Consider the following 27178-nt stretch of genomic DNA (forward strand, 5'->3'; position numbering starts at 1 on the left):
ACAAAATAGGCTGGGCACAGTGGCTGACCATTGTAATCCCAGCACTTTGGGAGGCCAAGGCGGGCAGATCACAAGCTCAAGAGATCGAGACCATCCTGGCCAACATGGTGAAACCCCGTCTCTACTAAAAATGCAAAAACTAACTGGATGTGGTGGTGTGCAACTGTAGTCCCAGCTACTCAGGAGGCTGAGGCAGGAGAATTGCTTGAACCCGGGAGGCAGAGGTTGTAGTGAGCAGAAATCATGCCACTGCACTCCAGCCTGGCGACAGAGCAAGATTCCATCTCAAAAAAAAACAAAAAAGACAAAATAGACTTCAACACAGAGGATTACCAGAGACAAAGAGAAACACTTCATGATGATAAAATGGTAAATATAAAAGAAAGAGTTCTACAAGCCTAAACCCTTCATTTAAGAGAGCCAAGTACACTGAAATAGGTGATGTGAAATGACTTGCTCAAGAACACATCATCAGATAGAGCAATAGCCAGCTATAGTCACGTCTCCCAATTCCCTTTTCAGAACCTTTTTCATATGATTGGTGCTCCTAATCTGAGCTCATTCAACATGAAAGCAACCAACTTATTTGATCAAAACCATCAACCTGGTAGCCAGGCAAAGACAGCCTTGAAGGAGGGAAAGACCACATGGAAGGGGAAGAAGAGGGTAGAATCCTGAGCAGGGTCTGACTCCAGGTTGAGGCACTGCACCTGGCTAGTTATGTGGCCCTGAACAAATTACTTAATTGGGCCTCAGTTTCTTTATCTGTACAATGAGGATACTGCCACCTATCTCACAGGATAGATATAAAAAATGACGAAGAGGAGGAGGTCAATGACTTGCCCAAGGTCACTCGGCTTGTCAGTTGCAAAACCAGGACCCCACAATGCACATCACACACACTCACAACCATTTTGCTAAACTTCCTCCCAAAGGAGGGTGCCTAGTGGAGCTCCTGACCTTCACAAGACACTTCAAAAAATGTTAGTTTCCTTCCCAAGATACCGATGCTGTACTTGCAAGTAACTTTACAAAGGTATTTGCACATAGGATCCTCACACAGAAACATATATCCTTTTCCATCTACATACATGAGTTTGAGATGATCACTTTTTCTCATCATGATGGCTTTGTCTCACTCTGCGTAAGGTCCTAAGGTAAAAGGGAGTAAGGCAGGCAGGGTAAAAATGTCAGTGATAATTTAATTTATATTGTCTCTTACATTCTGAATTGACATATTTTAAATCATCCCTCAAAAAAAGAGCTTAAACATATAATTTTGTTCAAAGGAAGAAACAGCCATTCCTCTGTTTTGTTTTATAATAACCAAAGAGGCGTCACATTCTCAGGACTGTAAACTCAACTTTCAGTTAGATGAAGGATTCTTCAGAAAATGAACTAATTCCCATGGGTAAGCCTGTGCTTCTAAGGCCAATCTCTGTATAATATGTTCAAGTATCTTGGCAATTTTCTGGATTATTTTTATTATGTAATTGAGGATGTTATACAAATAGGTGTGATTTACGATCACGCTGGGCTTTCTCTTTTCAGAGTCTAGTCAAGTATCATAAATGTCAAGGTTACAGTCAAGGTCAAAATATTTTCACCCCAGGAAAGTAGGTGTCAGCAAGGCAGTTAATGCCCACTTATGTTGCCTTATATAAGGCAAAACTTAAGAGTAAGACAAAACTTGATAATTAATGTTAAAAAATGCATTGCTTAGATACTAATTTTAGAAACAGCAGAATGCATACAAATCCAAAATAAGATATACAAAACCATGAAATTAGGAAGGCAAGTAAAATAACAGTTTGTGGCCCATGTCCTCATCTTACATATTAATTTTAGGACACATTTAAAAGCCTACTATGTGCTAGCTACAGTACAATGCTGATTTAAAAATCGAAACTGAATTATGACTGCTTGAAAGAGCCAAGTAGCTCATAACTAATGTATTCAAATAAACTCAAATGACCATTATCAGCTCATGTCAATCACTGAAAATTCACGCACACACATAAAGGAGAAGAATGTTTATTATGTGACCCCATTCTATACTGTAGTTATATCAGGTTCTGGATAGTATTTTAAACAAAATATATCATACTTACTCAAATTTATCCATTACTTATCTAATAAAATAGCACCATACTGGTTAAAAAGCTCACTCAAGTAATAATATTGTGAAAAAGGAACATCAATACATCCTTTTTTTATTTAAAGCAAATCAATGTCATGCTTTCTATTCAAGATGTCTTTATATCCCATCTTTATATTAAATAATGTACTGAATATAAATCATTCAGCAGGTATGTTCACTGTTTTATAACCTCAATTCTACAAATATTTTATTTCTCCATGGGTGATAAATTCACATTGAAATTAATAAATAAAATAACTCATTCATAGCACCTCCATTGTGCTGTTGGGTTTTTTCCTGACAAGCACCAAATTAAGCAAAACACTACAGTGTACTTAATGAAAATCTTATGATAATTTATTCTCCACACACAAAAAATTCCAAAGAAAAAGCACCAACTAACTAAATTGAAATTAAAATATTTCCTAGACTACTGTTAATATGCTAAGAAAACAGCCAAAATCATTTTTATTTTGTTTTAGAAAATTACCCCAGGACTTACATTGATAGCAGAAAAATTCAACAAATACACATTACTTATCAAATTACAAATTAGGCAATAATTCAAGTTCCTAATTATGGAAAAAGATTTGAGCTCATTTAACATGACATGTTTTAATTCTAAGACTCCTTCAAGAAGCATGTGAAACTCACATAGAAAAGAGAAATAAACAGACTAAAGAAACACATGATTTATCTCATCTCTGCCTGTAAACAAATTAACTTTTATGAAAGCTCAGTCAAAGCAAATACCCTGTAAACTAAACCAACTCAAGACAAAGATCACCTTTTGAAATCAGGAACATGTGTTCAAATGCCAAAATTATTATTTTGATATTTTGGTCTCTAATACTTTCTGTGTTTCTATATCACAAGGACTGCTTTCATCTACATGTAGAAGAAACCCTCCACTGTATTAGTTTTCTAGGACTTCTGTAACAAAATACCATAGACTGACTAGCTTAAACAACAGAAATTTATTTTGTCACAGTTCTGGAGGTTAGAAGTCCAAGATCAAGGTGCCAGTGCCGATAAGCATGGTACCTCCTGAGACCCCTGTCTTTGGCTTGCCGACTGCTACCTTCTCCCATGTCCTCATATGGCCTTTCCTCTGTGTCTTTGCAGTCACAGATGTAGCCATACAGATTCAGGTCAGGTCAACCTTATTTTGAAATTTGTCTATACCACTGATCAACCACATGACTCTGAGTAAGTGCTATAACTACCCATTTTTTTTTTTTTTTTTAGTATCAAATGGTAGTAACTATAGCTAACCTGCATAATTGGTGAGAGAATGAAATGAGATTGTATTCTTAAGGCCCAAGGCACACTGCCTATGCCTAATAAATGCTGGGTTAGGGACCCAGCCTTAAAGAATCCTAGTAAATTTCAACATTTTAAAATATGGCAAAGCCATCAAGTAAAGACTCAAAAATATTGAAGAACTGGCTCCATTTCTCATGTATCCGATTCCACAGTGTGGCTCAAGCACCTGCAGAGCGTGTGTGTGTGTGTGTGTGTGTGTGTGTGTGTGTGTGTGTGGGGGGGGGGGCGGGGAGGGACGGACAGACAGACAGACAGACTTCCTTTCTGAGGGTCTCAAACCCTGACTTAGGGTAGGAAGCAGCCTTTGGCAAGCACTTATGTTCCCTGTACCATATCCCTTCTCCAGTAAGAAGGCTGCTGTCACCTCTAGAAGGAAATGGACAGGAACTGCTCTTGAGATATTCTAGACTAAAAACCCTGTTGACAAATGAGGCATACCTTCCAGGTAATTATTGTCTTAACCTTTCCAACAAAGCTGGGAGCATTTTGGTTCAACATAAAGTAGAACATTTCTAGAAGGCATCGGCTGCTCTTAATTAAGGAGTGGATTCCTCATGATCATCAATCTTTATGGAAAACCTATTGGTCTGCCATGTTTATAATACTGTAGCTGAGAAAATAAAAACTAACGTGACAAAATAGTTTGGATGAGCCTGATTCTAGCAGAGTCACTGCCATGATATGTATTAATACCCAAATCATCTGCACTTTAAAATTTCCTCATTTCCCTTTGGTAGCTGCACAAGAAATCCCTCTATGCTACTTATAACAGATGGGGAGAAACTTTAACCAGTTACTTTGAAATTATTTCAAAGGGAATGAAAAATGGACAGAATGAGGCCAAGCATAAGATTCTCAGAGGGCCTCACAGGTCCAAAAAGTCTCTAAATAAAAGGAAATATTCTCTATCTCTATTTCCAAGTGCCATGATGAAGTGTTTTCTGAACAGCTGCAATAACTAAACTATAATCCTCCTAAATGTTTTCTGCATTGAAATCTGAATAATGGTATACCTAATAATTAACATACTTAGCACTTTTTCAACACAAAGCTAAAAGAAATCTGTGAAATCAAAATGTGAAGAAGACACCTCTTAAGTCCTATTAATGTTCCAAGCTTGGGAAGGGGGGCCTGGTGACGACTGTCAAAGACACTCTTTTCACAAGATTCAAACTTCTATGAATAAAATTGCTCCCTTCTGGTTTTGGAACTATAAAAGATGTTCTTTCAAAAACAATATTCAGCAGAACATTTCCCTTAAATTAATTAATGGCTTTCTTGCTTTCTCTGTTTGGCATTGATGTATTTGCAGGTCATTTTGAAAATAAAATGCTACAAGAAAAGAAATGCAAAGCATTTTAAATTACCAAGAGTGTCACTTAATAAAATAATCTGATTAAATATTTTCTTCCTAAATTCCCAACCAAGTTTGAAATTAAGAATTTTTTTTAATTCCAGGTTATAATGTACTGTAAGAAAAATAAGAATAACTTGATTAAAATCAAACTAATAAAATAGGAAAAACAATATGAGTGTGTGCCTATCAGGAATAAATGATAACCTATCTTCAGGGAAATGTCTCCTCTGAATCTACTATACTAATTACAATATAAGGATTTTTGTTACCAGAAATAATGAATATAGAATTTTCAAATGACTTATCATATTTCCAAATTGATTATTCTGCTACTTTTCGGTGACCAGTATAGTCATGAAATATGTTTTTCCTTAATAGGTCTGCAGATGGCTTTGGTTTACTTAACTTCGGCACTTTTTTTGCTTAATCATCAGATTGTTTTCCTAATTTACCCAATCTGCAGACTCTGCAATAATAGCATTTAGTTATTTATTCATTTAAGAGGCATCAACTTAGTCACTAATACGCACCAGATTGTTCCATTTCCCAAGAGAGTCCTGCTGCGGCTAAAATTTGCAAACTATTCAACAGGAGGACTAAAGTAGGGCACCCCACCTGGACTGGAGTGGAAATCAAGGAAGGCTTTACAGGAAGATGACAACTGCATGGGGTCTCTAAAGGCCTGTAGGAGTCATCCAGTTGAAGAAGGGGACTGAGTACAAAGTCACAGTGCAAAGGCACAGTGTCCACAGTGGAGCAGGCTTTATGTTCTCGGATTTCAACGTCATGTAGTATAGGTGATGCAAATAAAGAAGTTAAAACTTCATCACAGAGGTCAGGCCATGGACAGCTTACATTTGGCAAATTAGGAAAACAAATTAATCCTGATAGCAACAGGGAGCTGTTGAAGTATCTTAAAGGTAATGCTATAATAAGATTTGTTTTGTGCAAATTACTTTCACCGGTGTGGAGAATGGAATCAAGGGGCAAAGATGTAAACTTATAAAGTAGCTGTCTATTTGTCTGTCTCCTCCAGCATACTGTAAACCCCTGAGAGCAAGATGTCATTGTTAAAGTACCTGATGCTAACTTAATGGCCAATAGAAGACATGAATGAAGGCACAGATGAGGGAGTATAGAGAGACTGAATGAAAAATTCTTGGAAAAATCAAGGCAGGAAATTATGCAGACATAAATTCATTAGTGGCAACAGGAATGGAGAAAGGTGAACAAAAATGAAGGCTATTAATGGGGTAGACTCAACAGATGATAGCTTGTTTCATGAAGACTTAGAAACTGGGATGAGACACAGATTTGGAGTGAAGTTGAGGACTTCTGTTTTGTACATTTTGATTTGAAAGTCCCCATAGACTTCAATGTCAAGATCCCCAGCAGACAACAGGATATATCTGGAGCTCCAACAAGAGATAGGTCAGTGATACAGGAGTCTTCAGTAAATTGGGGATTATAAAAATGGTAGAAGTGAATGAGTTATCTTATACAGAAAGAATTTACAGAGTGAAGACAGTCAAAAGCAATATAGAGATCTCCAAAAAATACCATTTTAAGGGCTGAGTGATGGAAGAGGCACTCGTGAAGCTCTGCCTCTACCATACGAAAATAGTGTATAACAGACAACCAAGCCTTGGAATCAAGGACTTCAAGAATCTATAAGGGTAAAAGCACAAAGGAATTAATCTAGTGCCAATTCCTTCAGGATAAAGAAGTGATATGACTTTTCCAGAGTAATCAACTCTGAGAACTTGCAAAGTAGTAGCCGCTAATAACTATTATCTGTTTCTTCCTCTATGCAATTTGGAGGTAAGAAGAAATGAACTCCGATATTCCTTATAGTAGTAGTATTTTATGATTCTAATTAGGTTCCATTGCTTGTTCATTCAGGACAAGTACACAAACCAAAGAGCAGTCTTCACCTTTTCAAACAACAGGGCCAAGAAAACAAGAAAAATGAGCCTGGAATCTCAGAGTCTTACTGCCACACTGAACAAATGGGAAAATACAGCTTGTTCATTTCTACTCAGTGATGCTAATGATTCCATTAAATTGACTTCTTTGAAGGAAAATGACTGTTAATAACCTTAATTTCCTCCTAGTCTCTTCCCTCAGGTATCTGACATTTTAAATAAAATATTTTTATAAAATATTAAAAGCAAAGGAATTATATCTATCTTAGGAATCCAATTCCATATTGAGAAACTTTATGAATACCTTCTGTCTGTCCTATCTATAAGCCTACACTTTTGGTTAATCAGATAAATACATAATATTTCTTATTCTACGCATTTCCCAAGAAGCATAATCCCTTCCAAAGGAAACTAAAAAAGAAAAAAAAAAATTAATGTTACTCTAAGGCCCACCACAAATTTTACCGATACCAGCCATGTGGCATTGTAGAACATTCCCAATTTCAATTTCAATTTAATCACTGTAGATGCAGTTTTATTTTCTTAGTCCACAAAACCAGCCCATAAGCTTTCTACCCTGGACTGACCACTCAACCATGAAAACCTCTTTTCAGAGGGTAAGTGGGTGGGGTCTGCCATTGGCCTTCCCAGAACCATTCACCTACCTTTTCCACCCTCATTGTCCTCTCTCTTGCCCTCGGGCTTCTTGTCCCAGTTCGGCTAATAGAAGGCACCAGCCAGCATTTTGGGGACAGGCAGAGAGTGAGGAAGGCATATATATATTCCCTTGTGTCTCCCTGGAGGGGTATTACAGGCTGACTGGGTAGCTCTTGCCAGCCTTTCTTGCCTCTTCCTTAGAGTAGGACTAACTCCCCATTGTTGCTGGGTCTTTCTTTAGCACTCAGTCTGGTTGCATTCCCTACACCTGCCCACATCTCCCAAGGGGTCCCTTTAACAAGCCCTCCTCAAAGGACTTGGCGTACACATGCCATCTGTTCCCCAGCAGGGCCTTGAATGAATGATACAGGTTGAAAGAGTGACCAGGTGGTGCCCTCCACTGTGCTTTCACAGACATTATCAAAGGAAATTGTCTGTAAACTGTGAAACGGTATAACATTTCCATGAGCAAAACCTAGCACAGACTTTCTTGAATATGCAAGGTTTCAATGCCAAGGAAATATGACTGTCCAACCATATTTCTACAATTCACAGTGTGTTGTAAAAATAAACATGCAGAAGGCATACAATCAGAATCTGAATGTCACTGCCAACCGAACCAGAATTTTTCTTAAAAATGAATATCTGGAGAAACAGATGAAGGGACTAAATCGATCTTTGGGAAACAGAAACAGTATTTCATTTTCCTGTCATTTATCTAATCAAAACTCACTAACCCTAACTGAGTCTCAGTCTTTCAAGGAATGTTGTAAAATTCTGAAATTTTATGAATGATTCATTTCATATTATTGATGACCATTACAGTTAATCAAAGTAGTCCCATCTGAAAACAGTTAGGAATCACTGACCTAGATTTCCTGTAGTATTTCTTCCAATATCTCTTTAAGAGAAAACATGATGTAGTGGCCAGAAGCAATGGCTCACTTCTATAATACCAACACTTTGGGAGGCTGAGGAGGGTGGATCACTTGAGGTCAGGGGTTCAAGACCAGCGTGCCAACATGGTGAAACCCCATCTCTACTAAAATATAAAAATTAGCCAGGTTTGGTGGCGCACACCTGTAATCCCAGCTATTCGGGAGGCTGAGGCAGGAGAATCACTTGAACCACGGAGGTGGAGGTTGCAGTGGGCTGAGATCACACCACTGCACTACAGCATGGGTGACAGTGAGACTCCACGGCAATAAAAAAAAGGAAACATGGTGTAGTTTCTAATTTATATAGTCCTTTATCTACATATCATTTCTAAAAAAACATGGACAGGGCAGGCACACTGGCTCACACCTGTAATCTCAACACTTTGGAATGCTTGAGCCTAGGAGTTCAAGACTAGCCTAGACAACATAGCAAGACCCTCTCTCTACAAAGATAAAAAATTAAAAAAATAGCCCGGTGTGGTAGTGTGCACCTGTGGTCCCAGCTACTTAAGAGGCTGAGGCAGGAAAATTGCTTGAGCCCAGGAAGTTGAGGCTGCACTGAGCTCTGACGGCACCACTACACTCTAGCCTGAGTGACGGAGCAAGACCCTGTCTCAAAAATAAAATACAATGAAAAATTTTAAAAAACAAGAATCATGGACATCAAATTCAGGTATCCATTAAATAAAACTCATTAAATAGCATTATCTCTTCATCTTCTCATTCTTTAAGTAAAAAGTAAAAGAGATTCTTAAATAACTAGTATTTGAAAATGTAAAGCTACAAACACACCTGGATAGGATTTTTTAGCAAAGAAATTAATTTTCCCAGGTCAACATCAACCTCTGATCTGTGTTGGCTATGGACCACCTCACTTCCCTAACCACAGATTAAAGGATGTGTATGGACAAGTCCCCGCTGGGAAAGGTTTAGAGTCTCACAGCTCACCAAATTAATCAGAAAACAGATTTTCATCTCTCTGATTCTACAAGATATGTCTTTCTTATAAGGGTTTTTACATTAGTCCCTTAATTGATAAATTTGTTTTGATTAAGAATTGTATTTTCAAGGGATTAAGGACATAGTCTGTTTCTAAAATCATTTCCTGGTAGGCCATATACAAGTGAAATCTAACTGAATTAGTAAAGCAATGTAACAATGTCAGACATGCTGCAATTACAGGATATGTTCAGCTGCACAATCGGAGGTTCCACAAATTTCATGGAGACCTTTTTTTAAAGGTAATTCAACAGTGATCTGTCCAAATCTGAAGGGTGCATAGGTTTTTGAGAAACAGTTCCATTTCTAGAAATTTAGCTATATAAAAAATTCTCACACAGGTACACAAAGACCTTTGAACAAAGATCTTGAATCTTTCAGTTTGCAATAATGTCAACAGAAAAATGGTTAAATAAAGTACAGCACATCCGTATTACCAAATTTTATACAATGTTAGAAATAACAAGATAACTAATACATTGACATGAAAAGCTCTCCATGATATACAGTTAAGTGGACAAAAGCCAGTCAGTCACAGAAAAAAAATGCCTACAATTATACAATATGATCCAGTTTATGTAATAAGAAAATGACATGTATACCTATATATGTAAAAGTACAGAGAAAAGGAGGGGAAGCAGCATTCTAAACTGTTGTCAATGGCTGTATCTGGGAATGGGGGTAGGTGGAAAACGGTACATTACATTTTGTTTCCATATTTCTCCATCATTGCTTCAATTGGGACATATTAATGTATTATTTACATCATTTAAAAAACCCAATGAAAACAAAAAAATTAAAAGAAATCCCAGAGAGGACTTTGGTGATTTGTCCAATAATAGCGTCTTGGCAGATATGAGAGAAAGCCATCCCAAAGGAACTGCACTTTCATTTGATCCAGCATGGTCTCTCGTTTAAAAGCAACAAGGAAAATGAGGGCTGGTAAGTGGACGGTACCTTGAAACGCTAGCCTGCAGGAACAGATCTGCATTCTATATTTCAGGACAAATATAGCTCCTACCAAATAGCAGGGGGGACATCTTGTGACTGGTTGGAGTTCAAATCAGTGAGGCAAGCAAGAGAACCTCTGTGTCACCTATTTCTCTACACCTGGGTGTTCTATTTATTTATTTATTTATTTATTTATTTGAGACAGAGTCTCACTCTGTCACTCAGGCTGAAGTGCAGTGGCATGATCTCAGCTCACTGTAGCCTCTGCCTCCCAGGTTCAAGCAATTCTCCTGCCTCAGCATCCCAACTAGCTGGGATTACAGGCACCTGCCACCATGCCCAACTATTTTTTGTATTTTTAGTAAAGACAGGGTTTTGCCATGTTGGCCAGGCTGGTCTCGAACTCCTGACCTCAAGTGATCCACCTGCCTCAGTCTTCCAAAGTGCTGGGATTCCAGGCATGAGCCACCACACCGGCCAGATGTTCTTATTTTAAAGGAGCACTATGAAATAGGAGAAAAAACCACGTCCTTCCTCCCTCAACTTTATATATTTGCCAACAGCTTGGAAATGTGGGGTAAAGGGGGAGAATAAACAAGAAGAAATTCAGAATCTGAAATCTATGTACACTGGAAATAAATGGCCATAACAACCTTTATAAGAAATTTTACAGCCAAAAAAATAAATAAATAATAAAGGGCAAAACAAAAACACTGACATTTTCTAGTACACAGCGTTTCTAGGCACTTAGAGTTAACAAAAGGCTCAAAATGGGAGCTCCTCAGTCAATTCACAAACATGCTTTGTTTGGCCACACCGCGGGCTGACGGGTTTTTCATTTCAATAATTTCCTAACATTTTAAAATGAGAAGACTCCAAATAACTCTGGATTTCATGCTCCTCTTGAAAATGTAGAGACACTGGTAATCCTGAGCCCCAGGCCCACCTGGCAGAAACCTGTCAGACCCAAGTGTTAGCTTCTCCATGGGAAGGGGTCCAATGGGACCCCTGGATGAGCTCAAGCCTCACCACTCCCTAAGGTCTCTGACACCTGGTCAGCCACACTGCACCTTTCACTTACCTGGCTCTTAGAGGAATCAGAGTAAACCACACCCTCATTGAAACGATGAGGAATTTCATCAGGTAAAAACTGACCTTCCAGAAGATTAAAACTATTTGTTTAGGCTACCACGAAGTAGCATTTAGTAATCGCCTTATCTCAGATTCAGTTTTAGAATTAGATAAGAATGCACAGTTTTATCCTCAACTTCTTATTTCCATATTCACAGCAGGATTGCCAGAAGCTTTTGTCATATCTCAGCCTGATCACTTAAATTATCACAAAACTTTTTATGGTAACAAGCCTTTCTGCAGCAGGTACCAGCTTAATGACAGGTAATACACAGTATGGTGGTCAGAAGTTGGAGCTCTGATGTCAGCCTACCTGAGTTTCAGTCTCCATTCTAACTTCAACTCCCTGGGATGATTAACTTAACTTCTCCTAACCTCAGTTTCCCCAAATGTAAACTGGAGATGCTTTTAGGACACACCCAAAAAGGCTGCCAGAAGGATTAAATAAAGTGGCACATTTTAAGTGCTCAACAAATGTCTGTTTTGTTCCATTTTGTTGTTGTTATTATAACGTAAAGCAGGGAAGTTGAGTGCTCTCGCAGAAACTCCATGGGAAAATGACAGCTATGATGACTTCCCCTAAACAGCAGAGACCCCTAATTCTTCCAGTGGAGGCCTTTCTCCCTCCAGGCCTAAATGGCTTTATATATATATAAATACAAAGATATATGTATATATGTTTATACACACACACACACACACACACATATGTTTTAAGCCAAGGTGGAAGACAGATACCCTGGGGACAGCATCTGGTTCACTGAGTTATATTCTGAAACACCACAATCACAGAATTTTGAAGCTACTAGGACTGAACTAATGTTAGGTTCCTCTGTCCGAATGCAGTCACTGGGCTAGGCAAGTCCAAAGGAAGGTCTGGTACTTTATGGTGGTCCTGTGGGGTGACTGAAACTTTCTGCACTTGCTGAATGGCAAAGCAAGAGACCCTTACAAGTTGTATGGATAAGGTCAATGCCATCTGCCCCTATAAAGGAGAACAAGAAGAGAGCCATAACACTAGCAGTATGATTAGAAGAAGGGGCAGAAGCACTTGTTAAACATGATTTAATTGTTCAGGAGCACAAGAAGGGGCAATGTAACTTAAAGTAATGATTTTCCTGGCCCAAGGGTATTTTGTAGCTTGAGGTGGAATTTCCCAATCCTGGGCACACCCAAAGATCCTGGGATCCTTTGAGTAGCTGTGGTAGCAACAGTAACAGTACACTGCATCATTCACAGTGCAGCTCCAAGCACTGTTGCCCCATAAGATTATTCTCCTCATTTTTCAGATAGGGCAACTGAGGCTCAGAGTGCATGCCCAGGGTCACACAGCTAGAACAGGTTCATCTGTCAGCATTCAAGCTAAAACAGGGCATTTGTCAGAAATTCAGTGTCTGAGTCTAATGCCTGAAGGTCTCAGCAACCACTGCTCAGCACAAACCCACAGTGAAAACACCCACCAGCCAGCTGCCTCTGGGAGGAAGCATTTCTAGAGCACATGGTCTTCACCTTGTATGGGCCATGAATGCCCTTAGCAATATGACAAATTTTATCCACCCTTCTCAGCATGATTTTATTTATTTATTTATTTATATTTATTTATTTATTATAGATGGGGTCTCATTCTGTCACCCAGGCTGGACTCCACTGATGGTATTACAGCTCACTGTAACCTTAAACTCTTAGGTTCAAGAGATCCTCCTGCCTCAGTCTTCCAAGTAGCTAAAATTACAGGCACGTGCCACCAAACTCAGCTAATTTATTTTATTGGTATTTTTTGTATAAACTGGTGTTATTGTGCTACCTAGGCTGGTCTCAAACTCCTGGCCTCAAGTCATCCTCCCACCTCAGCCTTCCAAAGTGCTAGGATTAGAGGTGTGAGCCAGCATGCCGAGCCAGGCATAAGATGTTTAAACATATAAAAAGTACAATGGAAATCAATCTCACTGAAATATAATTATCAAAATAACGTTTTAAATGAATATGGAAGTAATATATGCGTTTCTCTTCAACTCACTAAATACCAAGATTTAGTAGTAGCTCTAACACCTGTCCCAATTGTCACTTGGAAATGAGTGAATTTAAAAATGTAATTCATTTGCCAGCTACATTCATGGGCCCACCAAACTGCATACTTAGCACTCCATGGAGTGGTCCTAAGAAGAACTCCTGTTCTAGAGAAGAAAGGGAGATGACAAATGTAAATCAGGGGTCTGTGGTCTCTTCTGTCTGGATGAGTTGCTTACAGTTACTTCAAGTTGCTTTTTTCTTCCTGTATCTAAGGAAATGGCTACTTCAATTCACTCATGTCTGGGAGCCAAAGACAGGCTTTAATTGTTCAGGAGGACAAGAAGGGCAATGTGTCTTAAAGCAATGATTTGCCTGGCCCAAGGGTATTTCCATAGCTAGAGGTAGAATTTCCCAGCCCTAGGCACACGGAAAGATTGTCCTTTGAGCTGTGAAGGAGACTCCCAGGAAAGGGGAGAAGATAACACTATCTTATGGTCACATGCTGTGTGACATTCTCATTGAAGGTTTTCTAAGTCGTGGTTAAGAGAGGTGTTCAGAGAAAAACCTTCTGATTTACGTCCCTTTCAGCTATTTTGATTTAATAAAGGAATGGAAAAGTAGACAAAGTTCATGCAGGGAAAATACTCTGCTGGTTATTCATTCCCTGGAACATAAGGATCTCCTAGCTGAGATTTGAAAACAGTTGAGAACATTACTACTTTCATCTCCTCTAGAAACTTGGGTTACACCTTCAGCATAGAAAAGCACCCAAAGGTGTGAGTTTCCACCCAGACTCTTCCACCCAGAAAATGGGGTTTGGGAGTGGTTGTTGCAATGGAGTGAAGTGGGCTTTGCAAATAAAATTTATTCCAAGGTGATATTTTCAAAGCAAGCTTAATTCCAACCAAGACAATGCAAATGTCACACTCACCCACTCAGTAATACATAAACACCCAGGTCTGCCTCCACTGGCAAAGAAGTAAACTCATTTTTATATTCGGTTAAAGAATCATAGCCTAGAAACATGTAAAACCTTTATATCATTCTAAGGTATAACTAGAAAAATAATATTACAATTTGAGAAAGTATTTTTACTTTAAAGGGTGAGGCTTTATCAAAAGCAAAATTATTAAACAAACAGATACTAAGGACTGGAAGAAAGAGCTACACAAGGTTACTCATTTCCCCAATATGATAGGGAAATAGGAAAATATGGAATGGACATCAATGAGAATTAAGCAGCGTCCTTGCAAACACAGTTAACATCTGAAAACCAATAGCAAAACCACAGAAAGTCACTGCTACTGCCCACCAGCGATGAAAAGCTGTATTTATTTCCCAACAGGCAGATAAGTCTCCCTGACAGACACTAACATGGCCTACAAGTTCATATATTACCAGGTGAAAAGCAACTATTTTAAAAACTTCAATCTGGACATGAAATACCAACTGTGATCATTAAAGCGTCTCCATTAGTCCTTGACCTCATTTTGCACATCAAATGCAGAAGTTCTTGGTTTATGGGGACTCACTGTGGTAGACAGTTTATTAAAAGACCTGGGTCGTTGGTGCTAATCAACATGCTGTTTCACCCTTACTTTATAAGTGATCACAGACAATATCTAGTCACAGCCTGCTACATAATTTTAACTTTCAAAGAAAATTTATACTTCCCAAAAAATAGCTGAGCTCACTAATAAGTGTGGAGGACATGAGAAATACAAAATCTTTCTTACATTACTTAAGTGCTCATATCCGAAAAGATAAAATTTACTCTCAACTTAAGATTTCGAAATAAAAAATCAAACTCAGCTAATTACTGTTTTTTCAAAAATCTGCAAAATTTTTTCATTAATTCTGTTACTTGAGTTTGCCAGCTACAGCTGAAAAATTGGGGATGCAAATTCAGACACTAAACTCAGAAGCTAATTTCACTTATATTGTTACATCGTTTCACAAATTAGCATGCCAATGTGATCGCAAGGAAAACGGCACAGCAGCCCTGAAGCTCACTTTCACCTCAATTTTACTTAGAGGGTGGGGTAGTAAAGACGAATACCAGGCAAGCATTTAGTCATCATTTCAATTCTTAATAAATCAAACCCCAAAATGAATTTAGTGGTATCTTAGGAAAATACCGTGTTCATTGAAATTGCCAAATATAACTGTCCCGTGTTGCCAAAGTCAGCAATATACTCTTAGACAGTTGTGTATAATCTTGGGAAAGGCAAACTAGCTGTACTACAGGAACTGAATGGACTCTGCTGTGATGAAATACTTCGGAGCTGATACAGGTTTTCAAAATCTATTTCTGCAAAAGCTTTTTGGTAACCTGTTCACCTTTTCAACTACGATATTTCTTTATCTCATAAGGCAAAAACATACCGCCTCAGGATTCCAGGACATATAAGCAGTTTAACATCACTCACATTTTCAGGCATACAAATATAAAACTTCCAACAGAGTATTTTAGAACAAAGCTTTCTGCGTGGGTATGCATTTGCAAAATAAAGGTAGAATTATCCTGACAGATTTAAATGTGTACCCAGTGATCAAATGGAGTTAGAAATTCTGTTTTGACAGTTACTTGCAGAACAGCATTTTCAACAGCAATTAATTCAGAGCTGGGTAGTGATATCACCAAAACTAAATCAAAACTAAGTTCTGATTGTTGAGTGATAGTATAGTTGAAAGGAAGTGTAGTCCATAAGCTAACACATGGTGCCTTTAGAAAGGTTATAATATGTCACATTCAAAAGGTTACTCGTTCTGGCTGCAAGTCTTATGTTCGTAAAAGTGTCAATAAAAATGTTTTGGCATTTCAAAAAGTGATTTTTTATGAAAGCAGCTGTTCTCCAAAGATGGCAACCATTTATTAAACTTCTACAGTTCAAAAGGAGGATGATATGATAGATCAGTATTTCAGCTGAAAACCATGCAAGATTGTCCTATGAAAAACACAGCATTCTGGATTACATAACACAGTCAGGGATTACACCACATGCCCTTGCTGCGCAAGACTTTTGATCTTCTGTATGATTCTGTAACTTAAGTCACTCAAATTTGAAGAATATAAAATATGAGGGTCTCAGCCCAACCACACATTTCTGAAAATAGCAGTCTTGAAAACAAAACAAGAATAAAGTTAAAATTTTACATACACACACACACACAATTTTTCTATTCTGAAGAGCACAGTTGTTCAGACACTTTCTTAACCTCCTTGGAGCCTCCCCAGGTAAAGTCACCAGTTGCTTTTCTTGGTCATGTTTACATTATAAATCTGATTTCTCTTTAAAGGGGAAACTCAATACCATATTTTTAAATGATATATAGCTGCCTATGTTTGAAAGACATTATTGCCAGCCAAAAAGAGTTATTAAACAGCTATCTCCACACTTATAACTTAAATATATAGAAACCTATGTGTCACATTTATGAAAAAAAAATGGTGACCTTTCCTGAAAGTGCTGGCCAAAATTAAATTTCAAATACATGTTTTAGAACAACAGCTAGAATCACTACAGAAGGAAAAAAAAGTTAGAAGAGTAAGGTCATCTTTCAGATACATCCATATTTATGGAGACTACAGTGGACAGTTGTATTTCTCTCCAGGAAAATGATAGTTTTATGACAGTTTTATGATTCTAGATAAAGTTGCACTTAAACACACTTGGAAATTGGAGAATTCCATATTTCTATACTTCGATTCAGTACCATCTACAAAGTCTACACTCAGAAGTGTTGTACTATACAGAGTCTAATTGGTTAAGGCAAAAGCAACTTTAAAATTCTGAAAATAAGGATTTCCTTCATTAGCAGGCTTTTAGGAGGCCCAAACCCTGCCCCCAATGAGTGCTAAGCCTGTCAGTGTTGTTTTAAGTGGAAATGGTCAATCATTTCTATGATTTCTCCAGAAGAGGCAAGAAGATCCACACGCATACACATTTACATGCGTTGCACGGTGCCAACTATTTCCAACCAAAATAATCATATACACGTCGAGCCGAGCTATTTCTAGCCCAGAAGAGGGTGAACGTCTGGAGAGAGTCTGAGGAAACCCAGCAGAGGAAGACTACAGGGGAAGGGGGATAGCGTCTGGGTCCCCTGCCTCCGGCGCGCAAAGGGCGCCTCGCACTCGGCACCTGCACTGGGTCCCCGCTGGGCATCCGGGTGCGCGCGCGCGCGCGTCCCGGACGCACCCACGGAAAGCAAACAAGCCCCGAGGGCCAGGGCGGGCGGGAGCATCCTCGGGCGGGACCCGAAATGCCTTTTCCTACCTGTCACTTTGCCTGGAGCTGCTGCCGGGGATGCGGCGACGGCCGCGCCTGGAGACCCCGTGTGTACGCGCGAGTGTGCGCGCGCGTGTGTGCGTGTGCGTGTGTGTCTGTGTGTGTGAGATCTTGTTGGCGGTGCAGCTCACTTGCTGCTCCCGGCGCCACCACCCCCTCCCAGCCATAAAGAGCCGCCGCCAAGCCCCCTCCCGGCGAACCCCAGTCCCGCCCTCCCGCCCGCCTCCGCCCCCCCCCTCCGGGCTCCCCGCCTCCCCGCCTCCCCGCCTCCCCGCCTCCCCGCCTCTCCGCCTCTCCGCCTCTCCGCCTCCCCGCCGCGCGGTCCTTACCTCAGCCGAGGGCGGGGGTCTCCGCTGTGGCTCCCCGGCGAGCCCACGGGGCAACGCCGACCCGCCCGCCCACCGCTGGGCCCTGCGCGTCCCCGGCTCCGGGTCCCGCCGCCCCTCCGCGGCCCGCCGCTCCCTCCTCGCCTGCCCCCGAGCCTCCCTCCTTGTTCTCGCCTCCCGGCTCCAGAGCCCGAGCAGTCGCCTCGCAGCCCCAACCTGCCCAGGCTACGGAGCATGCCCAGTGCGGCGCGCCCGGGCTGGGCTGGGGGTGGGCAGGGGCCGGGCCGGCCGCCCGGTTGCCTCGAGCCCGTGTGGCGGGGAGGGGGCGCCGGCTGGGTCGGGGGCGCAGCCTCGTGGGCCGGGGGCCGAGCGGCCGAGGTGGGTGGAGGGCAGCGCCGGGAGGAGGTGGGTGGGGCGTCTGGGGAAGCCGGCCCTCGGCGCGCTCCTCTGGGGTCTCCCTGGCGGACCCAGCGGCGTGTGCCCGGAGCCCAGAAGTCGGGGGCACACTGGGTGGCGCTGGGCGCAGAACCCGGGAGTCGGGGGCCGGGAAAGCAGCATCCTCCTCGGATGCGAGACCCGCACCCCGCTTTGGGCCATGTGGAAGGGGGTCAGGACTGGCCAAAACGGGGCCCCCAAAGCCGTTGACTGAGTGGCGGACATGCTTATTTGTTTATATTCGGTTTCATAACCACATACAGCGCTTACAATGCGTCCTGCAGTGTTCTGAACGCCTTTTATTCATTTAATCCCTAAAACAATCTTCCAAAGCAAGTACTACTACCTCTTTTTATTTCGCGGGTCTTACACGGAGCCACAGAGATTAAGTGATTCCAAAAAGTCTTCCCACAAGTGCAACCTCAGACATACAAATACCCCAGACTTTGCTCCCTGGGATGCCGGGGCGCTGCTCCAGCCAGTTACTGGCTTTCCCCGGCTCTACAACAGCCCCCAGGTGCCTCCGAGTCACACTCACACCCAAGCCCTAATAGTGTTCAGTCTGGCACCATCCTTCCTTAGACCCTAACAAAGTGCTCTAGGACTTCGGAGGGCTCCCTCCTCCCCAGGCCACTCCGCCTCCTCCTCTTCCCGGCCGGCGGCCACCAAAACCCGGAGAGGTGGCACCTGCGCACTGGGGACTGGGGCCATGCTCGCCGCTACACTAGGCATGCTCAGCCGCCACAGCCGGTCCGGCTGTCCAGGAGGAAAGAAAGGGACAGATGGGGCGTGAAGTGTAAGAAATGGAGGGGGAATGTGTGTGCAAACAATAGTCCAGGCTCTGATGGACAGGGGCAGTTGCAGATGCAAAAGGCTTATTTCCCTGGCACATCCTGGCCATTTCTAGGCAAGGCTAAGAGATGGGGGGAGTAACCATCAAAAGTTTAACCAACTGGTCATCTTTAAGCAAGAGAGGGCTGAGGCCCCACTGACCATTCCCCAGCTAAACTACTAAGCTGTAATTTTAGCTGAGCCCGGAAAAAAAAGTTCCTCAGTAGCTGAAACTGTCTGCCTGTGAAGAAGCCAAGAAAAATATTCCTGACCAAGTTTCCCTGCAAGATTGGAAAGGAAGGATCCCAGGGAAGGGCTGGTGGCTCTTCACTGTTAGGGATGTTAAAGATGTGGTGATTTTAAGTGATTCCAGCAGGGCAAGACAGTGCTTCTCAAAGTGTAATGGGCACACAGGTTGCCTGGGGATCTTGTTAAAGTCCAGATTTTGATTCAACAGATCAGGGGTGGGATCAGAGATTCTGCATTTCTAACAAGCTCCCACACCATGCTATGTTGCTGTCTTTAGATCAGATTTTTAGTTGCAAGAGGTTAGGGGAGTATTGTAGGCCTGTTCTTTATTTTATATGTATAAGAAAACTAAGGTTCAAAAAGGTTGTGCAATTTGCCCCCAGGTCACATGGCCAATAAGTAGTATCACTAGGCTCAAACCCAGTTTTCCAGGGCTACCTGTGTATGTTCCTATATTCCCTAGGTATCATTCACAGACAGATGAGCTGAAGCAGTCATCTGTGTCTTGACAGGTTTTTGTTTTGTTTTGTTTGAGACAGTGTTTTGCTCTTGTTGCCCAGGCTGGAGTGCAATGGCATAATCTCGGCTCACTGCAACCTCTACCTCCTGGGTTCAAGTGATTCTCCTGCCTCAGCCTCTTGAGCAGCTGGGATTACAGGCACCCACCACCACACCCAGCTAATTTTTTGTATTTTTAGTAGAGATGGGGTTTCACCATGTTGCCCAGGCTGGTCTTGAACTCCTGACCTCAGTTGATCCACTAGCCTCAGCCTCCCAAAGTGCTAGGATTACAGGCATGAGCCACTGTGCCCAGTCTGACAGTTTTTAACAATAGAACAAAACATTGGTAGATAATGCACCCAAACATACTTAACATATCAGTTAAGGCTTACTGTGTAACAAACCACATGAACACATAGTAGCCTGAAGCAACAATTATTCATCAGCTCACAATTCTGTGAATCAGCAACTAGAGCTGGAATCAGCTGAGCAGTGTTGTTCTCCTGGGCCTACTCATGCAGCTGCAGGCATGCAGAGCTTGGAGCCTCATCTGGATGGCAAGGATGACAGGCTATTCCCATATGGCTTCTTCGTCTGGTGAGTTCCTAGTTCCCAGCAGCAAAAGAAGGAAAACCCTAATTCAAAATAGCATTTTATACCTCTGCTTACTAATGCCCTACTGGCCAAAGCAAGCCACATGGCCATGCCCAGATTCAAAACATGGAAAAATTAACTTAGTTTTGGTAAAAGGAGATGCAAAATAAAGTAGTATTTTGTTTTTAAAATCTACCACACATATCAGATCCATAAAACTAGCCCTCCTGCCTTAGAGTTCAAAGTTATATAGATTAAGCCTATCTTTCATTTTATATATTGGTAAACTAAGTCACAGTAATCTTTTGTTGTTACTGTTAAGTCTTCAATCTAATAATGTGTTTATTAAGGAATCTTGAATCAGTTAGGCATAAACATTAAATAGTTTTTTTCTCTAAATCCTAAATTCAATCCAAATTCTAAATTCCCTTACCCTGCCTTTGATGACATCTTAGACAGTCATTCATTCAACAGTTTTTTTTTAGACAGGGTCTCACCCTGTTGCCCAGGCTAGAGTGCAGTGGCATCGTCATGACTCACTGTAACCTCAAACTTAGGGGTTCAAGTGATCTTCCCACCTCAGCACTCCCAGTAGCTTGGACTACAAGTGTGTACCATCACACTTGGCTAATTTATTATTATTACTATTATGATTTTGTAGAGACAAGGTCTCACTATGTTGCCCAGGCTGGTTGTGAACTCCTGGGTTCATGCAATCCTCTTGCCTCAGCTTCCCAAAGTGTTCAGATTATAGGTTTGAGCCACTGTGCCTGGCCCATCGAACAAATCTTTTGAAACCTTCTATTTGCCAGGCACTATTCTTTACCTGGAATACTAAAGTAAGCAAGAGACAAAATTATTGCCCCTAAGAAACTTAGATACTCTCGCAGGAGATAGACAATAGCATATTAAAAATATATAACATTGTGCCAGGTGTGGTGGTTCATGCCTGTAATCCCAGCAATTTGGGAGGCCAAGGTGGGCAAATCACTTGAGGTCAGGAATTCGAGACCAGCCTGGCCAACATGACAAAACCCCAACTCTACCAAAAAATACAAAATTTAGTTGGGCATGGTGTCATGCACCTGTAGTCCCAGCTACTTAGGAGGTTGAGGTGGGAGAATGACTTGAACCTGGGAGGTGGTTTTATATATATATATATATAAATTTTAAATACATATATATTTTTAAATATATATATTTAACATTGAGTAGTGCTAAGTAGTTTTCTATATCTATATATACATATGTAAAACTGAGTAGTGCTAAGAACCATTGTGAAAAGAAGGCTTCCTGAGATGAGGTGGAGAGGCAGCTATTTTAGATAGGGGTCAGAGATGGCTACTCTAAGGTCATTTGAGTGGAAACTGAATGAGAGATGTTAATATCTAGGGAACAATGTTTCCAGCAGAGAGGGCAGCAAAAGCCCTGAGATGCGAATATGCTTGGCATGTCGAAGGGACAAAAGGAGATCAGAGTGGCAGAACGAGACATGGAGTGAGCAGAAGTGGGGTCACAGAGGCAGCAAGGGGCCAGACCATGTAAGGTCACAGAAAGGACTTCGAATTTTAGTCATTAACCCATTGGAAGATGTTAAACAAGGTCATGACATGATCTGATTGATGGTTTAGAAAGATGTGCATTAAGAATGCCTATAGGAGGGAGAGCAGAAAAAGGAGCCTATTCTAAGGATATGGCAGTGGGTCCACCAGGAAAGAGTTTATCACTTTTCAGTATTAAAACTCAGAACAAGTGTATTAGTCTTTTTTCACACTGCTTATAAAGACAAACCCAAGACTGGGTAATTTATAAAGGAAAGACATTTAACTGAATCACATTTCCACCTGGTTGGAGGGGCCTCACAATCATGGCAGAAGGCAAGAAAGAGCAAAGTCACATCTTACATGGATGGTGGCAATCAAGAGCTTGTGTAGGGGAACTCCCCCTTATAAAACCATCAGAGCTCATGAGACTTCTATCATGAGAACAGCATGGGAAAGACCCATTTCATGATTCAATCACCTCCCACTGGGTCCCTTCCACAACATGTGGGAATTGTGAGAACAACAATTCAAGATGAGTTTTGGGTGGGGACACAGTCAAACCATATCATCAGGTTAGACTTTCACCTCCAAACTCAACTTATTCAGTCTTCTCCCTGTCCCATTGCAAGTCCTACTAGGTGCCTTAATTATTGAAGTGGAAGGGTAGTGGCAGAGGATCTGGCCTTTGAACACTTTCCTACCCACTGCCCTACCCCAGCCACCCTCATCAACCCTGTCATTTGCCCTTCAAGGCCTAGTTCCTCCAGCATGTTGGGCAGGAAGAAGGAAGAAGAAAAGAACCATGTCTCTACCCTTGACCTGTAGCCATTATGGTCCTCTCTTCGTTCACTGTGGCTCCTTCTCTGGCTAGGATGCCAGGGACATGCTCTGTGTCAGATGTGCAATGCAAGCTCTCTGCCATGGAGATAATAAGAGAGGCCCTTGGAGGGTCCTTCTGGAACTTCCACCCCCAGGTTCTCCTTTTTTCCCAAGCTCCGCAGTTCTCTTCATGGTGGTCCAGTCCAGAGCAACTCAATGCTGGGTGTCACATGCCAGGTAGGCCACCCTATTGGGTGAAGCATCTGCAAGAAAGTTAAGCTGAAGAGCCTTCTAGAGTATCCACTGGAAGCCCAGAGAAAATGGAGAAAATTGCCCATCCCAGCCAGGCTAAAGGGTTGGCCAGCAGGAAGGCAGGGAAGATGGAGCTGTTTCTGCGACAAGGAGGATGCCTAGATCAATTATGAAGACTTTCTCTAGAATGTAGATCCCTGAACATCTCCTCGTGCTCAGCTGCAGACTCTAGTTATCAATTATCTGGCAACACTGTGTTATGTAAATTAACATTCACCACAAGAAAAATCAAAGCAAACTTCAAATGCCACCAGTTCTTTACTTTGATTTTTATAAAGTCTTGCTTCTTGTCATTGTTACTTAATATGAAAGGATAATAAGTGACAATAAGGACCTTTAGGTGAATTGTCACAACCATATTAGCAAAAGACCATGTTGTATCTCTTTTAGAGAAAGGGCAGTAGTACTTCTCTTGTCCCCATTTAAAGTGGCACATTAATTAGTTTTCACCTAGCTTTTTGCATGCTGTCCTTTGGAAGACAGAGACCACTGCTGGCCCATTTGTCCAGTTTACCTTAACTAGAGACATATATCTTTGGAAAGTGAACAGGACACAGACAGGCCTAACATGAGCCATCTGCACCTCAGGGCATCCTTTCCCCAACTTTGTGTCTTGTTCCCCTCTGTGGTGAGGAACTAAAACAACTTTGGTTTTTTTTGAATACCAAAGAAAATGATAGTGAAGAAAATTGCCTAAGGATTGAGTTTGTGTGCAATGCAATGGCTGGTGAAAAAACAAACAAAAAATGGAACTTTTGATTGAATTAATTGTTGATTAGAATATAAGGGGAAAATAGAAAAGTAAAATAAAGATTAATTCCATTCCAAACTACATGCTTAAGAATAGAATTTTGTATACATAGGCTAGGCTTAGGATATGATTAGGCTATAAATGATCAAATAGACTGTATAATGATGATGAAGAAGGTGATGGAGGTATTATATATACACACAATAAAATACAAAAATCTTAAGTGGGAGCTTGAGGAGTTTTCACTTATATAAACATCTATGCAACCTCACCTGGATCAAGATATAAAACCTTTACAGCAGTCTAGAAATTTCTTCATGCACTTTCTCACTCAATACCCTTTGACATACAAACACACTCACACACACACACACACCACCACCACCACCACACCACCGCTTCCACCAAACCACAGGTAACCACTGTTCAAACACCATAAAATTGCTTTCTCTTCTTTGTGAACTTTGTATAAATGAAATTATGCAAAAGGTACTGTTTTGTGTCTGGCTTCTTTTGCTCATCATTATGTCTGCAAGATTCATTCATGTTGTAGCTTGTATCTGTAGTTTCTTCCTTTTTCTTGTTGGGCAGTACATCATTGTAAAATAAAATAGAAAGTATTTATACAATCTATTTTGATGGTAGAAAAAATCGTGGGATTTTTTAAAAGTGCACATGAAATCTCCTTGAAAGCTGGTTTGGACAGACACAGTGGCTCACACCTGTAATCCCAGCACTTTTGGAGGCCGAGAAGCGTGATTTACTTAAGGTCAGGAATTCAAGACCAGCCTGACCGACATGATGAAACCTTGTCTCTACTAAAAATACCAAAATTACCTGGGCACGCATCTGTAATCCCAGCTACTTGGGAGGCTGAGGCAGGAGAATTACTTGAACCAGGGAGGTATGGGTTGCAGTGGCCACTGAACTCCAGCCTTGGCAGCAGAGCAAGACCCTATGAAAGAAGGAAGGGAAGGAAAGCAGAGGGGAGGGGAGGGGGAAGGAAGGAAGGAAGGAAGAAAGGAAGGAAGGAAGGAAGGAAGGAAGGAAGGAAGGAAAGGGAGGAGGGAAGGAAGGAAGAAAAGGGAGGAGGGAGGGAGGAAGGAAGGGAGGGAGGGAGGAAGGAAGGAAGGGAGGAAAGAAAGGAGGAAGGGAGGGAGGGATGAGGAAGAAAAGAAAAGAAAGCTGGTCCTGGTACTAGGTACTTCTTTTTACATTCTCTATTCCTAGTACAATGTGGCATACTAAATGCTCAATACTGGGTTGTTTTGTGAAAATAAAGATTATTCTGTGTCATGGTAAATTCCCAAATATTTTATGTAAAAGAACACACATAAAATTATGACATATTTCTGGATTTAAAAAGGGGTTCCTCCAAATAATTCAACAGATAAATTATTTTTCTGATGCCAAAACATAAGTAATCATTCCCTTGAAATGTGAGGAAAATGTAATGTTAAATTTAAATCAGAAAGCCTCAAAACTGGATGTCAGCATTTAACCTACAGGATGTGATTTACAAATGAGTGCACTGTTCCCACTTACCTGTTGTTTATGACAAGATTATGTAAAATGAAATGAGAGCATATGGAAAATATACCTAGCACTTAATGAGGCTGCTCAACTGCTGGCCTAATTGCATGGTTTTATGTTTCTCTCCGTTCTTTAAAGTGAACAAATCAGTTTTGTAAATACAATGATTTGTTCCTACCATTTCTGTTATGCTGCAACAAGATTAGAAAAATACACTAACTTACAATATAAATATCAATCGCACGCTCAACAAGACTCAATGTTCTTTTCTTTCCTTCACTGACTCCATGTGGTTGGAATCACAACAAAAGTACAATTCAGTTAAAGTGATTATTCCTCTATGCCTCAGGAAGCCCACAATTTTCACCCACACACAAAAATAAATTTTTGCTATTTTTTTTTAGTCATCTTTGCCATTGTGATTAATACTGACCAAGATAAAAACTAATAATTTTTTTTTTTTTTTTAGACAGAGTCTCGCTCTTGTTACCCAGGCTGGAGTGCAATGGTGCGATCTCGGCTCACCGCAACCTCCGTCTCCTGGGTTCAGGCAATTCTCCTGCCTCAGCCTCCTGAGTAGCTGGGATTACAGGCACGTGCCACCATGCCCAGCTAATTTTTTGTATTTTTAGTAGAGACGGGGTTTCACCATGTTGACCAGGATGGTCTCGATCTCTTGACCTCGTGATCCACCCGCCTCGGCCTCCCAAAGTGCTGGGATTACAGGCTTGAGCCACCGCGCCCGGCCTAAAACTAATAATTTTTTTCAGCTTTCCACCTAGAGGTGACTTAGAGATCAAGCGTTCCATTTCAACTAACTGATGAACACTTTATGTCTGAGAGGCTGTGTGACTTGGTCAGTTTGCATACCCAGCTGGAGGGACTCCAGCTTCCTTTTCAGATATTGCACTCAAATCAGTTTGACAAAATCCAGAACAAAAAAGACAAGATTAATTGAATTTTTACAGAATTTTATGAAGCTTATATTTTAACTCATGATCAAAGGAAAATTTCTCCTTGTATTTCATAGGTGTTTCCTCAAAGAAGTTCCCTTTTCTAGACTTTATTAAACTGAGCTGGCAAGGTGCGGTAGCTCATGCCTGTAAGCCCAGCACTTTGGAAGGCTGAGGTGGGTGGATCACCTGAGGTCGTGAATTTGAGACCAGCCTGGCCAACATGGTGAAACCTCATCTGTACTAAAAATACAAAATTAATTAAGCATGGTGGCGCATGCCTCTAATCCCAGTTACTCGAGAGGCTGAGGCAGGAGAATGGCTTGAACCAGGGAGGCAAAAGTTGCCACTGCACTCCAGCCTTGGCAACAGAGTGAGACAGCCACTCCCCCAACCCTCCCTGCCAAAAAAAAAAGGAAAAAGAAGACCTGACAGATACGTTAACACTAACACTTAACAATAAGAAGAATGAATTTCTGGCACCTGTAATGACCTTCTGACACTCAAGAAAGTCCTATCTAAGATTTAGGCAGGGCTACCACATGCAGTAGATCAGGTTGCTCACTGCATAAGGATGGATACTCAGTCAATGCGGCAAGCACTG

General features: G+C 41.2%; 1 protein-coding gene across 9 annotated transcripts in view; it reads right to left on the reverse strand.

Moving 5' to 3' along the window:
• The window catches only part of PLCB4 (phospholipase C beta 4), a 393998-nt gene extending 375568 nt beyond the window's left edge, over window positions 1–18430 (reverse strand). For 2 of the 9 annotated variants that reach the window (XM_032295433.1, XM_032295432.1), the window contains exon 1: window positions 17715–17893. The gene's annotated coding sequence lies outside the window, so the exon portion shown is untranslated. Of the gene's footprint in view, window positions 1–17714; window positions 17894–18055 lie in introns of those variants that run through there. The other 7 variants (XM_032295444.1, XM_032295440.1, XM_032295443.1 and 4 more) reach the window with 5 other exon arrangements.
• Between the last annotated feature and the right edge of the window lie 8748 nt (window positions 18431–27178).

The sequence above is a fragment of the Sapajus apella genome, unplaced genomic scaffold (assembly GCF_009761245.1).
Source record: "Sapajus apella isolate SASKATOON/1434 unplaced genomic scaffold, GSC_monkey_1.0 scaffold33, whole genome shotgun sequence".
Classification (NCBI taxonomy): Eukaryota; Metazoa; Chordata; class Mammalia; order Primates; family Cebidae; genus Sapajus; species Sapajus apella.